Below are 13877 nucleotides of genomic sequence, written 5' to 3' on the forward strand. Positions count from 1 at the left end.
ATCGGTACTGAAGTCAACTCTCTTTGCAGAAATTAAAGCTTCCTTAGTTGGCCAACGATTACCGTCCTCATCCACTTCTGTTAGTTCTATAGGCAATTTTCCCTTCTTTTGTAATCTTTTGATGGCTGCCGCCTTTTCCTCATGTAGCATCTGTTTCACTTTCCTAGTCAAGTTCTCCTCCAAAACACCTTCTGCCTTCTCTTGCTCCAATGGGTCACACTTGAAACGCCACTGTCGAAAACCATCCCAAAATATTTTTGTTAGTTACTTGTGTATTTGTGGAAGTGAGCGGCCGCACAATCATCAAAGCTTCCAACACCTCATACATCAACCAACTAGATTTTTAATGGTTGTGACGAAAATAAAGAATTGTAACAAGGGGCGGAGCTGGACCTAAAGCCATCCTAATGCACCATTTCAATATGGCATAAATTTTGTTAGCAAGTGTATCAAATAAAAATGTGTTCTGTACATCTAGCATAGACTAATGAACATAATGCAAGTTAGTGCAAAAGCAAATAAAAAAGTAACAACAAATTTTTTACTAGAATAATGGAAACAAATGACAAAATCATTTGAAAAAAATGTTTTTGATTTCGGATCTCAGAATACACTACCAAACATAAAGGTTCAACAATCTACATGGCGAAAAGTTAACTTCAAATTTTCAACCAGAACACAGAACGGCTAAATAGAAGTAGCCACAATTCAAGTTTTTCAGAACTTATGGCGGTATTTTTTTCCTCTAACAATAAACGTGTCCACATTCTATGTACATTTGATAAATACAAACATGCCTGAACAAAATTACACATCAGGAAATAAAAAAAAGAGTCATTGTTGTGCCTCTATCTATCGTTATTTTTTTTCAAAATCAGAATAGCCGTGTGTGCCTGTGCGGCTGTGTGTTTGAGCGATAAATTGATTTCTGGCTCTCGTCTTTCTACATCAATTAACTTTGCCTTATAGGGCCTACTGCCAAAAGGCTCACCACTTCAGTGTCCAAACTGACTACAAGCTCATGTCAAAAAGGCCATCTGAACGAAAGATGTAGCTGGTGGAAATTCTCTGTTCCTTGATGCACAACAATCAGTGTAACCTGATGCACACACGTATTAATGAAGCTAATCACTACTGGACAATTTTTTGACCCTGATGCCTGTGCATCAGGGAGCAGACATGCAGCTCCGCCCCTGATTGTAACTACCACCCATCGGTACTATCTTCTAAAGCCTTTGAGGACTTTGGATTGATTCTATAAGCACAATGCAATGATATTTTCCAAAGATGACAACCATATAAAAATCACAAAGTGTTGAGACAGACATCAGATTGAATCCAAGGGATTTGACAAGCCCGACCTTGTCCATGTGTCGGTCCTTTGAGATTACAACCTTACCTAGACCCAATATCTTGCTTTTTTTACTTTATCAACGTAGGTGATATGCTTCAGATGAGAAGGAGCTAATGGAATATCCATCAATAGATTCTTGGCACCAGTCATGTGATTAGTGCATCCATTGTCAAGGACCCACTCAGTAGCTTTGGGCGATTCATCCTATACATAAATCAGTACAACTTATGAACTCATATACTTTTGGAGTGAAGAATGTGGTATCAAATTCATCTGACTGAATTTCATCAAACATAGTAGTAAGTAAAGTGACATGAGGACATGTGAAATGAATAATTCATTTCGTCATGATTAGCTTGCATCCTTTCAAGCATTTCCTCAGGTATCCAGCAAAATCTTTAGACGTTCAAGTTTGCTAGATACCTGACCTGCATGAGTGGTTAGTTCATTTTCTTCATGACCCACATCCATAGGGGTGATAAATAGTTCATCATTCTACGAGCACCATATGAAAATTTAGGCATCGAAGCTAAAGCACTTCATTTGACTATAGGGGCGTTAGAGTACTCAAATGCATATGCAGAGAAATACTTCGAGGATTTATCAACATAATGATTTGAACAATAATGCACATATTCATTACCCTTAGATTTTTCCTGCATAAAAGAAGCATTAGCACGAGCATGAGTACAATTTTGACCATATGAGGAATTTGGTGAATGTGAAGACTTTGCTCCATTTGAGGAATTTTATTCGGGGTTCCTATTCTTCACGGGTGGTTCATGACGACATTCACCTAAAAACTTTCCACACAGCTCTTGGGAACCCTAATTTTCCTCATAGGAAGTCCATTCCAGCAGTTAGTTCCAACCTACGTGGCAAATACTTCACCATTCTCATTTTTGAACAATTTATAGTTCGAGTCAAATGACTCATCAGAGGAATATGAAGATTCACAAGTAAAGCCAGATAATGTGGATGGATCTACAGCAGGTCCTTTTGTAGCAACCCATGAGGTTTTGGGATACTGGTAAGGTTTCTAGTAAGATCCACCCGCATTCAATTTCCTCTCGTATGCAATACCCACTTTTCTAGGGTTCCGTTTCAGAATGTGCTTTTTGAGCACATCGCAAAGGGTTTGATGCCCTTTGAGAATTTTGTATATGCGTGTCACATACAATTCCTTCAACCGTGCATTTTCGACAGTGGCATTTGTGGTTTCCTTAGTTGAGGAATTTATGACCACATATATAGTTGAAGAACTTGCAGCAAGAGAAGCATTTGAACATTCAGGTGAAGAATTGGCAGTTTCACGTTCGATGCATTTCAAGCAAGGTGGAATGAATTCTTGTTGAGCGGAACTAATCTGCTGAGCAACCAAAGAATCATTTTTTCCTTTGAAGATCGTCATGGACATTCTTAGTATCTCAAGATCTTGTTTTCTTTGAAGAAATTCATAAGAAATTTTCTCATGATAAGCTAAGAGAATTTCATGATGACTCTAAAGGCTATCAAACTTAGATTGAAGACATTGAAGGTCATCAGTTAGAGTTTGAATCGGATCCATTTCCTTGTTCAATAGGTCATGACTTTTGTCTAGCAGTTATGAAGCTCTTCAATAACATTTTGTTGCTTAGTGGCAATATTAGCAAGTTTGTAATAACTAGGTTTCTAATAATCATGAGGTTCATTCTCACTTGAGTCAAACAAGGAAGCATGTTTGGATATCATTGCACCTTTTTACATGAATCAATAGGTGGGAGCAGAGTTGTCCTTGCAATCATTAGTGGTGTTGACGATATCATTTTTTCAGTGTTGAAGATGGACTTGATGACGAATGTGGTCTAAAGGGCTAGGCTTGCCACACCAGAGTGTGACTCCTCCTCAGATCCTTCCTCTTCCTCACATTCCTCAGATTGTTCTTCAGAATCCATTTCCTTGCCAATAAGTTCTCGAGCCTTTCTGTAACTGTTTGTTTTGTGTGATGAGGACTTTGAAGATTTCTTATTTTTCTTTGAGTCATCAGAACTGTTATCCTTGTATTTATTCTTCTTTGATTCCTTTACCCATTAAGGGCAATCAACTATGTAGTTGCCAGACCTCTTGCATTTGTGGCAAGTTCTTTTCTTGTAATCCTCACATGAAGATTGTGATTTCTTCATATGTCTTTTAGAAGATTTGCCGAACTGACCTCTTCTGGAAAACTTGTGGAATTTCCTAATGAGCATTGCAAGGTCCTGACCAAGTTCTTCAGGATCACCAAGACGACAATAAAATTCTTCTTCTTCAGATGAGGAAACTGCCTTTGCCTTCGGTTCATGAGATCTTCCATAGCTTGGCCCATAGAGATCTCTTTTCTGAGATTGTTGGAATTCATGAGTATTGAGCCTCTCAAGAACACCAGCATTATCTAGTGACTTGTAGTCTCCACGCCATTGAATCGTCAAAACAAGTGTATCGAATAAGGAATCAAGATATCTCAACAATTTCTTCACCACCTCGTGGTCGGTGATGTCAGTGGCACCAAGAGCTTGTAGGTCATTGGATATATCACTAGGGCGATCGAAGATTTGCTGAAATTTTTCATTGTTGAGTCTTTTGAAGCAGTTCAAGAGATTGTGAAGAACATCAACCCAAGAGTCACGTTGAGTTGATATTCCTTCGTTGACTTTGGACATCCTCTCCCAGATGTGCTTTGTAGATTCCAAAGCACTCACTCTGCCATACTAGTCTTTTCTCCGATAGCCATGATACTTGTGATCTCTTGGGTTTTCCAAGAAGAGGAACGGGTTATCGCAGCACAATGCCAATAAGTATTCCCCTTGATTAATAAACCAAGGTTAATCGAACCAATAGGAATATCATACTCAACCGTCTTTAGTAGCTGCACCCAAAAGAGCAAACAACTTGCACCAAATGCGGGCAAGAGGGTTGTCAATCCCCTTGATTTCGTTATTTGCACGTGAATGATGTGTGTAGATAATTGTGACATGCAAAATGATATTGAAGACAAATAATAACAACGAGGAAATTATAAGTTTTCTCAATATATAAGTGAATAAACTCGGGGGCCATAGTGTGCTCTTGTGGCATCTCTCATGAAAGCAGCATACGTTGGGTAATTGATAGAACAACATATAGTTATGTGATTTTCACGACAATGATCATGTGTATATAGGCATTGATGGGGTTATAGTCCTAGGGTAGGGTCATAGGCCTGCCCTGTAGGTCCTACCCAAGGATTACCCCTCATAAGGGACAAGGCCCTTAGTCAGTTCCGACTGAACTAAGGAGTTCCCATCATCCAGTCGGTAACAGATCCTCGACCATCCAGTCGGAGACGAGCATTCGGAGAATATCAAACTAACCGACTGGATTCCACTCTGTGCATCGTAACCCCCTTGGAGGGAAACGGTCATACGTTTCCATGTGCCTTTATTAGCATTTAAGGCATACGTTACCTGTAATGTAGGGATTTAGTCGCCACTACTCCACCCCTGTGCACCGAACCGTTGTGGAGGGCAGCGCACTCTATATAAGCCACCCTCCCCCACTGGTGCAGGGGTTAGCAAATCACTGTATTCTATATTCCACTCGACAACAAGCTCCCAGAGCACTGAGACGTAGGCTATTACCTCCACCGCAGAGGGCCCTGAACTCATACAACCTCGCCGTAGCTAAGGCTCTGCCCATCCTTTCGTACCCTATACATCTACTGTGAGACTTATACCCACGACAGTTGGCGCCCACCGTGGGGCAGGCGTCTAAGCGACTTCCGGCGAGTTTGCGACTACATCGTTTCGTCATGTCGTCCGGTGGAGATTCGAGCATGGGTCACGAGATCCTCTTCGGCGCTCTCTCCTTCATCGTCGATGATTCGACATGGCTTCGGGACGCCCCTCTCGACGACGAGCCGCTTCCCTGCCGCGGGGCTACGCACTTCCGTGTCAGCGCCCACCGTGGGGCAGGCGTCTAAGCGACTTCCGGCGAGTTTGCGACTACATCGTTTCGTCATGTCGTCCGGTGGAGATTCGAGCATGGGTCACGAGATCCTCTTCGGCGCTCTCTCCTTCATCGTCGATGATTCGGCATGGCTTCGGGACGCCCCTCTCGACGACGAGGCGCTTCCCTGCCGCGGGGCTACGCACTTCCGTGCCGGCGCCCGCGACATTCTTCTTCTCCAGCAGTCAGCTACGGTGTCGACCTACACCGCCGTCACACACCGCAACAAGCGGTCTCGCCGTCCGCGGCTCCAGCGTTGGGTGCAACACGCCCAGGCACGCCAGAACGCGTCTTCACAAGTGGCGGTCCTAGAGTCGGTTGTGGTTGCCCCGCCGTCCCAGCGCTCGGACTCGGTTCCGACTGAGTTTCCTTCCGAGTACGTGGGTCGCGGGCCTACAACATAAGCACACATGGCCAACTCTCATGAAGGTCCCCGTCAAGCTGGCCGGAACGAGCACGAGATCGGCGGAACATCCGGCGCTCGCCGTCCACCTCGCCGTTCTGCCAGTCGGCACACTCGGCAGAGCAACGTGGAGTTGTTCCGCACACCCATCCTCAACTTGGCTGCGGCTGCCAAGATAGCCGATTCCCTTCAGACGACTGATTCAAAGGCTAGCAGGGGGATCGAGCAAATCCGCGCCCTGTTGCACACGGCGCAGCAGCAAAATTTGGCGGTGTCCCAGTCGCACAACATGATCCACAATAGTTCTGTTCATGCGAATACGCATCGGTCAGTTCACAGCCCTGGTTCTCATCAGCGACACAGGGGAGGCAGCCGTTCCATAAATCCCGAAGATCGTCGCCGTTCACGCACCCCTCTGCGGGGTGGGCCCTATGGGCCCTGACATCATGATGATCGGCGTTCAGTCGGTGACACTTACGACCCAAGGCCCGATGCGAGAGGGCATATCGCCCAGCGGAGGGTCGACAGGGGCCGAGCCCACCGCGATGGTTACGATATTGACCGTCCGAGTGGAAGCAGGACCATCGTTTCTGGTCCCGAGTGTTTCAGTCGAGCAATCCATTCAGCTGACATCCCTCCCAACTTCCGATTGGCGACGGGGATCAGCAAGTTTACAGGAGAGTCCAAGCCAGAAACGTGGTTGGATGATTACCGAGTGGCAGTCCAGATCGGAGGGGGGGACGACCACGTCGCCATGAAGCACCTTCCTCTGATGCTCGACGGCTCGGCGCGAGCATGGCTGAACCAGTTGGCCCCCTCAAGCATCTACAGCTGGGCGATCTGGCCCGAGTGTTCATCAGGACCTTCGAGGGGACGTGCAAGCGCCCGGCTGGCCTTATGGAGCTCCAGCACTGTGTCCAGAAGTAGAATGAGCCCCTGCGCGATTTCATTCAGCGTTGGACGACCCTCTACCACACGGTGGAAAACGTCACAGAACACCAAGCAGTCTGCGCCTTCAAGGCAGGCGTGCGGTACAGGTATCTGTACCTGAAGTTCGGCCAAACATGCGACATCTCCATGAGCAAGATGATGGAGATAGCGGCACGCTATGCAAATGGTGAAGAAGAGGACCGCATCCGAAGCGGCAAGCACAAAACAGTCGCCGACGGAGATGGGAGTAACACTCGGAAGCAGAAGCAAAAAGCTCCATCCACTCCGCAGGCAGAAGCTGCAGCTGTTACCAACGCCAAGTTCAAAGGCAAGGGGAAGGCTCAGTTCACCCCCAAGAAGAAGCAGTTCAACAATCCCTTCCTGGACCAGCCATGTACGATTCATACGAAGATGGATGAAGAGGGCAACGCCATATATCCGAGGCATACCACTCGGCAATGTCGCCTCCTGATCCAGGGATTCGGTGAAGGGAAACCGAGTGAAAAGGACAATGAACAGGATGAGGAGGATAAGGAGGATCCGTTCCCCCAAGTCCATGCAACACTGATGATTTTCGCTGACGTGGAGAGCAAGAGTCGACTGAAGCTGGTGAACAGGGAGGTGAACATGGCCACCCCTACCAACCCCAAGTTCCTCAAATGGTCTCAGACTGCGATCACCTTTGACCAGTCGGATCATCCAGCACACATACCCACCCCAGGGAGACAGGCTCTGGTCGTCGACCCCGTGGTAGAAGGAGTCCGACTGCGCAAAGTCCTCATGGACGGCGGCAGTGGCTTGAACATCATGTACGCCGACACTCTCAAGGGGATGGGCATTCCGATGTCCAAACTCAGCGAGAGCAGCATGCAGTTCCATGGAGTCGTCCCTGGATGAAAGGCCAAGTCACTCGGCCAGATTGCGTTGGACGTCATTTTCGGCTCCGACAAGAACTTCCGCAAGGAAAAGCTGACATTCGAGGTGGTGGACTTCCAGAGCGCTTACCATGCAATTTTGGGCCGCGCGGCGTATGTGCGTTTCATGGCCCGTCCATGTTACATATACCTGAAGCTGAAGATGCCAGGCCCGAAAGGTGTGATCACCATCACAGGCAATCGACAACGGGCTGAGGAGTGTCGGCAGCAGGGATCAAGAATCGCCGACCAGCAGATGGCCGTCCTCGAGCTTGACGAGTACAAGAAAACAGTCGACCCCGCTGACTTGATGCGTTCAAAGAAGCCAGCTTCGGAGTCCGCATTCCAGTCGGCGGGAGAGGCGAAGAAGGTCAGCATCCACCCGACGAACGACACTGCTGCCCCGACGAACATTTCCACCACCCTCGATCCTAAATAGGAAGCCGAGCTCACCCAATTCCTCCGTGAGATCCGGGACATCTTCGCATGGAAACCCTCTGACATGCCAGGTGTACCCAGGGAGTTGGCTGAGCACTGACTGCATGTGGATCCCTCCGCTCGGCCTGTCCGAGAACGCCTGCGTCGGTCCGCCGCGCACAAGAGGAAGGCAATCGGGGAAGAGGTGGCCAAGCTTTTGGCAGCCAACTTCATTCGCGAGGTTCACCACTCCGAGTGGCTCGCTAATGTTGTCATGGTGCCCAAGAAGGACAAGTCGCTACGAATGTGCATCGACTTCAAGCATCTCAATAAGGTCTGCCCGAAAGACCATTTTCCGCTCCCCCGCATCGATCAAATTGTCGATTCGACTGCGGGTTGCGAGCGTTTGTCATTTCTTGATGCCTACTCGGGCTATCATCAGATCCGTCTGTATGGCCCCGATGAATTAAAAACAGCCTTCATCACCCCATTTAGGTGCTTCTGCTACATCACTATGCCATTTGGTTTGAAGAATGCAGGAGCAACTTTTATGCGCATGATCCAAAAATGCCTTCTCGACCAGATCGGTCGGAATGTGGAGGCGTATATGGATGATATCATAGTCAAGTCACGCAAAGGTTCCTACCTGCTGACTGACTTGGCAGAAACATTCGCCAACCTTCGTAGGTACGATATCAAGCTCAACCCCACCAAGTGTTCGTTCGGCGTTCCCAGCGGAAAGTTACTCGGTTTCTTCGTTTCCGAACGAGGGATCGATGTCAACCCCGAAAAGATCGGGACCATCTTCCGAATGGAGAGGCCGGTCAGAATACACGATGTTCAACGGCTCACAGGTTGCCTAGCGGCTTTGAGCAGGTTTATCAGTCGACTCGGCGAGAAAGCACTTCCTCTGTACCGACTCATGAAGAAATCAGATACTTTCGAGTGGACAGATGAAGCCCAAGTTGCATTCGACGACCTCAAAGTCCTACTTTCCACCCAGCCGGTTCTTACTGCTCCGCTCAGTAAAGTGCTCCTTCTTCTGTATATCGCGGCTACAAATCAAGTCGTCAGCACTGTTCTTAGAGTTGAACGAGAAGAAGAAGGCAAAGCATACAAAGTTCAGTGGCCAGTGTATTACGTCTCCGAAGTCCTGACTCCTTCCAAGCAGAGGTATCCCCACTATCAAAAACTTATCTACGTGATTTACATGACTGCGAAGAAGGTGGCTCATTATTTCCAAGACCACTCGGTGTCTGTCGTTTCTGATGCTTCGTTGTCGGAAATCCTCCACAATCGGGATGCATCAGGCCGAGTGGCGAAGTGGGCAATGGATATGTTGTACTGCGATATCAAGTTCGAGGCCAAGAAAGCTATAAAGTCTCAAGATCTGGCTGACTTCATAGCAGAATGGGTAGAACAACAGCAACCGACCCACATCTACTCGGCTCATTGGACAATGTTCTTCAATGGGTCCAAGATGTTGAATGGCTCCGGCGCTGGCGTTGTGATCGTATCGCCAAAGGGCGACAAACTCAAGTATGTGCTGCAAATACACTTTGATTCGTCCAACAATGAGGCAGAGTATGAAGCTCTCCTTTATGGACTGCGCATGGCCATCACACTCGGCGTCCGTCGCCTGATGGTCTATGGCGATTCACATTTGATGGTTAATCAAGTGATGAAAGAGTGGGACGTTAGGAACCCCACCATGACCACATACTGCAATGCAGTGAGGAAGCTCGAGAAGAAGTTTGAAGGTCTAGAACTCCACCACGTTCCGCGACTAAAGAACCAAGCAACTGATGAGTTGGCAAAACTCGGATCCACTCGGAGACCAGTCCCGAGTGACGTCTGCCTCGAGCACCTCCACCTTCCCTCAGTTAAAGAAGATCCTTTCATAGAGGAACCAGTACAACCAAAGAGCTTGACAGATCCGACTGAAGTCGACGTACCTGCTGTGGTTGATCTGATCATGGAGATTCTTGCTGTCATCCCCGATTGGACTGTGCCGATCATCGCATATATCCCGAGGCAGGAGTTACCAGAAGACGAAGTCCAGGACAGGCAGATAGTCCGCAGGTCTAAGTCGTTCACTGTCATTGATGGCCAGTTGTACAAGGAAAGTGTTTCAGGCGTTCTTCAACGATGCATCTCCCCAGAGGAGGGACAGTTGATCCTGGAAGAAATTCACTCGGGAACGTGCGGTCATCACGCCTCTTCAAGAGCAATCGTCGCCAAAGCATTCAAAGCTGGCTTCTTCTCGCTACAGGCAAACGAAATGGCTAAAGATATGGTCGACCGATGTGAAGGCTGTCAGTTCTACTCCAACAAGTCCCACAAGCCAACATCTGCGTTGAAGACAATCCCTCTTGTGTGGCCGTTTGCAGTATGGGGAATAGATACAGTCGGTCCATTCAGGACAGGCCAAGGAGGATACACACATCTGTTGGTGGCAGTCGACAAGTTCACAAAATGGATTGAAGCCAAGCCCATCAAGAAGCTCGATGCCCTAACAGCCATCAAGTTTGTCAGGGACATCATCTCCAGATTCGGGGTACCTCACAACATAATCACAGACAACGGGACAAACTTTGACTCGGACAGATTCAAAGGTTTCTGTGCAAGCCAAGGTATCTGAGTGGATTTTGCATCTGTGGCGCATCCTCAAACAAACGGACAAGCAGAGCGGGCGAATGGACTTATTCTGCAAGGTTTGAAGCCCCGACTCCTGCGAGAGGTGGGACATGCCGCTGGCGCATGGGTCACCGAGCTATCTTCAGTGCTTTGGGGTCTCCGCACAACCCCGAATAGATCTACATGGCGATCATCGTTCTTCCTCGTTTACGGAGCAGAAGCGGTCCTTCCGAGTGACTTGCTCCACAATGCTCCACGAGTCAAACTCTTCTCCGAAGCTGAAGCAGAACAAGCAAGGCAAGACGGAGTGGACCTTCTAGAGGAGGAGCGCGAGATGGCACTGACTCGCTCAACCATTTATCAGCAAGATCTGCAGCGTTTTCACACGCGACACGTCAGGAGTCGTACATTCCAAGCAGGCGACCTGGTGCTCCGAGTGGATCAGCAAAGACCTCACAAGTTGGCTCCCGCCTGGGAAGGACCCTTCATCATCTCCAAGGTCCTGAACAATGGAGCATACAAACTCTACAACATCGATAGGGAAACAGATGAGCCACAAGCATGGAACGGAGATCTCCTGAAGCGCTTCTACACGCGACCGTCGACTGAAGCTATGTAAAGAACAAGTATTGGTGAAATAATACAAAGGAGATTGTTTTTGTAGATTCAAAATTCTTCCGCGGTCGCAGACTCCGGTCTCAAAAAAAAAATTTAGCTGCGATCAAGAATCGCCTAAGTACTGACTTTCTCCGAGCGTGCACTAAACGTCGCACTCGGGGACTTAGCTGCGATCAAGAATCGCCTAAGTATTGACTTTCTCCGAGTGTGCATTAAATCTCGCACTCGGGGACTTAGCTGCGATCAAGAATCGCCTAAGTACTAACTTTCTCTGAGTGTGCACTAAACGTTGCACTCGGGGACTTAGCTGCGATCCAGAATCGCCTAAGTACAAACTTTCTCCGAGTGTGCACTAAACGTCGCACTCGGGGACTTAGCTACGATCAAGAATCGCGTAAGTTCTAACTTTCTTCGAGTGTGCACTAAATGTCGCACTCGGGGACTTAGCTGCGATCAAGAATCGCCTAAGTACTAACTTTCTCCGAGTGTGCACTAAACGTCGCACTCGGGGACTTAGCTGCGATCCAGAATCGCCTAAGTACAAACTTTCTCCGAGTGTGCACTAAACGTCGCACTCGGGGACTTAGCTGCGATCAAGAATCGCCTAAGTACTAACTTTCTCCGAGTGTGCACTTAACGTCGCACTCGGGGACTTAGCTGCGATCAAGAATCGCCTAAGTACTAACTTTCTCCGAGTGTGCACTAAACGTCGCACTCGGGGACTTAGCTGCGATCAAGAATCGCCTAAGTACTAACTTTCTCCGAGTGTGCACTAAACGTCGCACTCGGAGACTTAGCTGCGATCAAGAATCGCCTAAGTACAAATTTTCTCCGAGCGTGCACTAACCGTCACACTCGAGGACTTAACTGCGATCAAGAATTGCTTAAATAAGAAAGCTTCCTTCGACTATATCCTACAGATACACTCGGGGACTCAGCAGACCCTCATTGAGGCTCATGTGAATGTCAAGACCACTGACAATTACATGAGTAGCAGACCCTCATTGAGGCTCATGTGGATGTCAAGACAACTAACAATTACATGAGTAGCAGAACCTCATTGAGGCTCATGTAGATGTCAAGACCACCGACAATTACATGAGTAACATCCCGTTCCGAGTACGACCTTACAGCCGCACTCGAAGACTTAGCCGCGATCACGAATCACCTAAGTACTCTATTGCCTTCGAGTGTATCCTGCAGGTTCACTCGGGAACTCAGCAGACCCTCAGTGAGGCTCATGCAGATGTCAAGACAACTGACAATTACATGGTCCGCATGTTTTCCATTGGCTTCACCAAGAAACGCCAAACAAAAACACGAGCCAAATTCGTATCAGCAACTCTTTGGCAAAAGAAGAGCAAACGGTTCGATTTAAATTCAAAAGTTCACCTAAGGATAGTTGGCTCGGTGTCGATCAAGCTTATCCACACCGAGCCAAGAATGTGACGGCCAACAGCAGTGGCCAAAGTTCATTACAATCAACACTCGGCATACCGAGGTAAAAGTTTTCTCAAGCGTCGTCAGGACTGGTGATGGGACTGGCAGGCTCTACGAACGTATCGAGGTCGATCCCGTCGGCGATGCGGGTGGCGCTCTCAAGGAAGGTCTCCATGAAGTCTTCGAATTGAAGCTTTTTTGTGTTCGCGACCTGCAACGGCTTCAGCTTCTCTTCGCGCACCTCCTTGCAATGCACTCGGACCAGAGACAGAGCGACGTCCGCACCACAGCGAGCCGCAGACTTCTTCCATGACTGCACTCGGTTCGGGACCTCCTCCAGCCGACTCATCAAGCCTTCCATCTCGTGCCGAGACTCGTCTTCAGGCCAAAGCTCCTTGTCGATTCAGCCGACGACTTCTCTCAGTCGACCGATGGAAGGTCCAACTTTGCCTAGCCGAATGTGCGCTCGGAGCAAATCTCGATTGGCGTCCTCGCCGAGTGGAATGTTCTCAAGCATCGACCGTTCAACGTCAGCTGTTTCAACCTCAGCGTCCATGCAAAAATCTGCAAAGACAGGACGACCAAACAGTCAGCGCAGAATGAAATGCACGGTCCACAAGCACTCGGAAAAACAAGATTTACAACCCAGAAGCGCTATCATCTTCCGGGCCCAATCACTTACGTAATTTTCATGTGCTATGCACCGCCTGTTCAGCATCTTCATCTGCCCCATCAGCTCCGTCCTTTGTTTCCCCATTTTCTCCACCTCAGCAGTCAAAGCCTTGTTCGCCTCACGGGCCTGCTCCAACGACTTTTCTCGTTCCGCCAGAACATCCTTCATACCAGCCATTGCAACCAATGCCGCATCCAGTTCACCAGCAAACTGAACCTTTTCAGCCCTAACAGTCTCGTACGCTGCCCCCATCTCGCAAGTTTTCTGCCAGTTAGCACCAAGAGACGGTCACACAAATTCAACAATAAAAAATCTAAGTTCTTCAGACCCCTGTCGACGCAAGCAGTCGATAGCGGTCTCGGGGACTACACCCAGTGGGTTCACTAAGAGTGACCCCACTGGCATGAAACTCAAACAGGTCCGCCCTATTGAGCTACATGACAACACCTAAGCCTATGAGGCTACTACTACCCGACCTGAGCAAAATTA

The sequence above is a fragment of the Hordeum vulgare genome, chromosome 5H, assembly GCF_904849725.1.
Source record: "Hordeum vulgare subsp. vulgare chromosome 5H, MorexV3_pseudomolecules_assembly, whole genome shotgun sequence".
In the NCBI taxonomy this organism is placed as follows: domain Eukaryota; kingdom Viridiplantae; phylum Streptophyta; class Magnoliopsida; order Poales; family Poaceae; genus Hordeum; species Hordeum vulgare.